Consider the following 5,000-nt stretch of genomic DNA (forward strand, 5'->3'; position numbering starts at 1 on the left):
ATGGTGGTCGAGGCAAGCGCCCGCACCAGGGCGCAGCGTGTGCCGATGGTGGTCGAGGCAAGCGCCCTCACCAAGGCCGAGCGTGTGCCGATGGTGGTCGAGGCAACCGGCCGCACCAAGGGCCGGCGTGTGCCGATGGTGTTCGAGGCAACCGCCCGCACCAGGGCCCAGCGTGTGCCGATGGTGGTCGAGCCAGGAGCCCGCACCAAGGGCCGGCTTGTGTCGATGGTGTTCGGGGCAACCGCCCGTACCAGGGCCCAGCGTGTGCCGATGGTGCTGGGGGCAAGCGCCCGCCCCAGGGCCCAGCGTGTGCCGATGGTTATCGGGGCAACCGGCCGCACCAGGGCCCAGGGTCTCCCGATGGTGCTCGAGGCAACCGCCCGCACCAAGGCTCAGCATGTGCCGATTGTGATCGAGGCAACAACCCACACCAGGGCCCAGCTTGTGCCGATGGCGGTCGAGGCAAGTGCCCGTACCGAAGGGCAGCCTATGCCGATGATGGTCGATGCATGTGCCATCACCATGCGTCATCATGTGCCATTGATGGTCGAGGCCTTGGCCGAAGTTCGATTTTGAGCCACGGTGCCCATGCTTGGCTCCAGCATGTGCTGGTGCCGCATTTTTTTCACTCGGGACAGCATCGCCGGAGCATCGCCGGAGCATCGCCGGAGTACCGCCGGAGAACCTGACCGGCGGCATTGGGGTTCCGGCGATTGGGAGGGGGGCCGGGGGGGTGTGCGCACATGATGTGCGATGGGTGCTGGTACTTGGCCTTGTGTTGGCCCCCTATCCCTCATCAAACCTCTGAGAATTCACACCCCCTTAAAGAGCATTTGAGATTTTACAGGTTTGCTACCAGTAGCCGTTAAAGTGTCTGAAATGGGGACACTTTTTTCAAACGGTCACAAAATCTTCTCTACTTCGAGTTTTTAGCTGAATTTTTTTGTGCATGCCAACAAAAATAGAAGGATCATGCCTACAAAATTTGGGGCCAAAAATCCTTATAAAAAAATTTTAAAAATTCCCGAACCGCAAAAAGTTTCGAAAATCGTGAAAAATAGAAAACGAGTCATCTTCCAACGAAACTTCACGTGAAGGCTTAGGGGACCATTGTATGAATTTACAAGCCATAAAAATGGCATTGGCACGGCAGAAATTTGAAGATGTGCCTAAACCCACCAGGGCCCAGCGTGTGCCGATGGTGCTCGAGGCAACCGCCCGCACCAAGGCCCAGCGTGTGCCGATGGTGGTCGAGGCAACCGCCCGCACCAGGGCCGATAGTGTGCCGATGGTGCTCGAGGCAACCTGTCGCACCAGGGCCCAGCGTGTGCCGATGGTGATCGAGGTAACCTGCCGCACCAGGGCCCAGCGTGTGCCGATGGTGGTCGAGGCAAGTTCCCGCACCAGCGCCCAGCGTGTGCCGATGGTGCTCGAGGCAACCGACCGCACCAGGGCCCAGCGTGTGCCGATGGTGCTCGAGGCAACCTGCCGCACCAGGGCCCAGCGTCTGCCGATGGTGCTCGAGGCAACCTGCCGCACCAGGGCCCAGCGTCTGCCGATGGTGCTCGAGGCAAGCGCCCGCACCAGGGCCCAGCGTGTGCCGATGGTGGTCGAGGCAAGCGCCCGCACCAGGGCCCAGCGTGTGCCGATGGTGCTCGAGGCAACCTGCCGCACCAGGGCCCAGCGTGTGCCGATGGTGCTCGAGGCAACCGACCGCACCAGGGCCGAGCGTGTGCCGATGGTGGTCGAGGCAAGCGCCCGCACCAGGGCCCAGCGTGTGCCGATGGTGGTCGAGGCAACCTGCCGCACCAGGGCCCAGCGTGTGCCGATGGTGCTCGAGGCAACCGACCGCACCAGGGCCGAGCGTGTGCCGATGGTGCTCGAGGCAAGCGCCCGCACCAGGGCCCAGCGTGTGCCGATGGTGCTCGAGGCAACCTGCCGCACCAGGGCCCAGCGTGTGCCGATGGTGCTCGAGGCAACCTGCCGCACCAGGGCCCAGCGTGTGCCGATGGTGGTCGAGGCAAGCGCCCGCACCAGGGCCCAGCGTGTGCCGATGGTGGTCGAGGCAAGCGCCCGCACCAGGGCCCAGCGTGTGCCGATGGTGGTCGAGCCAGGAGCCCGCACCAAGGGCCGGCTTGTGTCGATGGTGTTCGGGGCAACCGCCCGTACCAGGGCCCAGCGTGTGCCGATGGTGCTGGGGGCAAGCGCCCGCCCCAGGGCCCAGCGTGTGCCGATGGTTATCGGGGCAACCGGCCGCACCAGGGCCCAGGGTCTCCCGATGGTGCTCGAGGCAACCGCCCGCACCAAGGCTCAGCATGTGCCGATTGTGATCGAGGCAACAACCCACACCAGGGCCCAGCTTGTGCCGATGGCGGTCGAGGCAAGTGCCCGTACCGAAGGGCAGCCTATGCCGATGATGGTCGATGCATGTGCCATCACCATGCGTCATCATGTGCCATTGATGGTCGAGGCCTTGGCCGAAGTTCGATTTTGAGCCACGGTGCCCATGCTTGGCTCCAGCATGTGCTGGTGCCGCATTTTTTTCACTCGGGACAGCATCGCCGGAGCATCGCCGGAGCATCGCCGGAGTACCGCCAGAGAACCTGACCGGCGGCATTGGGGTTCCGGCGATTGGGAGGGGGGCCGGGGGGGTGTGCGCACATGATGTGCGATGGGTGCTGGTACTTGGCCTTGTGTTGGCCCCCTATCCCTCATCAAACCTCTGAGAATTCACACCCCCTTAAAGAGCATTTGAGATTTTACAGGTTTGCTACCAGTAGCCGTTAAAGTGTCTGAAATGGGGACACTTTTTTCAAACGGTCACAAAATCTTCTCTACTTCGAGTTTTTAGCTGAATTTTTTTGTGCATGCCAACAAAAATAGAAGGATCATGCCTACAAAATTTGGGGCCAAAAATCCTTATAAAAAAATTTTAAAAATTCCCGAACCGCAAAAAGTTTCGAAAATCGTGAAAAATAGAAAACGAGTCATCTTCCAACGAAACTTCACGTGAAGGCTTAGGGGACCATTGTATGAATTTACAAGCCATAAAAATGGCATTGGCACGGCAGAAATTTGAAGATGTGCCTAAACCCACCAGGGCCCAGCGTGTGCCGATGGTGCTCGAGGCAACCGCCCGCACCAGGGCCCAGCGTGTGCCGATGGTGGTCGAGGCAACCGCCCGCACCAGGGCCGATAGTGTGCCGATGGTGCTCGAGGCAACCTGTCGCACCAGGGCCCAGCGTGTGCCGATGGTGATCGAGGTAACCTGCCGCACCAGGGCCCAGCGTGTGCCGATGGTGGTCGAGGCAAGTTCCCGCACCAGCGCCCAGCGTGTGCCGATGGTGCTCGAGGCAACCGACCGCACCAGGGCCCAGCGTGTGCCGATGGTGCTCGAGGCAACCTGCCGCACCAGGGCCCAGCGTCTGCCGATGGTGCTCGAGGCAACCTGCCGCACCAGGGCCCAGCGTCTGCCGATGGTGCTCGAGGCAAGCGCCCGCACCAGGGCCCAGCGTGTGCCGATGGTGGTCGAGGCAAGCGCCCGCACCAGGGCCCAGCGTGTGCCGATGGTGCTCGAGGCAACCTGCCGCACCAGGGCCCAGCGTGTGCCGATGGTGCTCGAGGCAACCGACCGCACCAGGGCCGAGCGTGTGCCGATGGTGGTCGAGGCAAGCGCCCGCACCAGGGCCCAGCGTGTGCCGATGGTGGTCGAGGCAACCTGCCGCACCAGGGCCCAGCGTGTGCCGATGGTGCTCGAGGCAACCGACCGCACCAGGGCCGAGCGTGTGCCGATGGTGCTCGAGGCAAGCGCCCGCACCAGGGCCCAGCGTGTGCCGATGGTGCTCGAGGCAACCTGCCGCACCAGGGCCCAGCGTGTGCCGATGGTGCTCGAGGCAACCTGCCGCACCAGGGCCTAGCGTGTGCCGATGGTGGTCGAGGCAAGCGCCCGCACCAGGGCCCAGCGTGTGCCGATGGTGGTCGAGGCAAGCGCCCGCACCAGGGCCCAGCGTGTGCCGATGGTGGTCGAGGCAACCGCCCGCACCAGGGCCCAGCGTGTGCCGATGGTGGTCGAGGCAACCTGCCGCACCAGGGCGGAGCGTGTGCCGATGGTGGTCGAGGCAAGCGCCCGCACCAGGGCCCAGCGTGTGCCGATGGTGGTCGAGGCAACCTGCCGCACCAGGGCGGAGCGTGTGCCGATGGTGGTCGAGGCTGCCGATGGTGGTCGAGGCAACGTGCCGCACCAGGGCCCAGCGTGTGCCGATGGTGCTCGAGGCAACCGACCGCACCAGGGCCGAGCGTGTGCCGATGGTGCTCGAGGCAAGCTGCCGCACCAGGGCCCAGCGTGTGCCGATGGTGGTCGAGGCAACCGCCCGCACCAGGGCCCAGCGTGTGCCGATGGTGATCGAGGCAACCGACCGCACCAGGGCCCAGCGTGTGCCGATGGTGCTCGAGGCAACCTGCCGCACCAGGGCCCAGCGTGTGCCGATGGTCGTCGAGGGAACCTGCCGCACCAGGGCCCAGCGTGTGCCGATGGTGGTCGAGGCAAGCGCCCGCACCAGGGCCCAGCGTGTGCCGATGGTGCTCGAGGCAACCGACCGCACCAGGGCCCAGCGTGTGCCGATGGTGCTCGAGGCAACCTGCCGCACCAGGGCCCAGCGTGTGCCGATGGTGGTCGAGGCAAGCGCCCGCACCAGGGCCCAGCGTGTGCCGATGGTGGTCGAGGCAAGCGCCCGCACCAGGGCCCAGCGTGTGCCGATGGTGCACCAGGGCCCAGCGTGTGCCGATGGTGCTCGAGGCAACCGACCGCACCAGGGCCCAGCGTGTGCCGATGGTGGTCGAGGCAAGCGGCCGCACCAGGGCCCAGCGTGTGCCGATGGTGGTCGAGGCAAGCGCCCGCACCAGGGCCCAGCGTGTGCCGATGGTGGTCGAGGCAAGCGCCCGCACCAGGGCCCAACGTGTGCCGATGGTGCTGGGGGCAACCGCCCGCACCAGGGCCCAGC

Source organism: Durio zibethinus, unplaced genomic scaffold (assembly GCF_047325235.1).
Source record: "Durio zibethinus cultivar Kanyao isolate XHJ-2024 unplaced genomic scaffold, ASM4732523v1 HiC_scaffold_3, whole genome shotgun sequence".
In the NCBI taxonomy this organism is placed as follows: domain Eukaryota; kingdom Viridiplantae; phylum Streptophyta; class Magnoliopsida; order Malvales; family Malvaceae; genus Durio; species Durio zibethinus.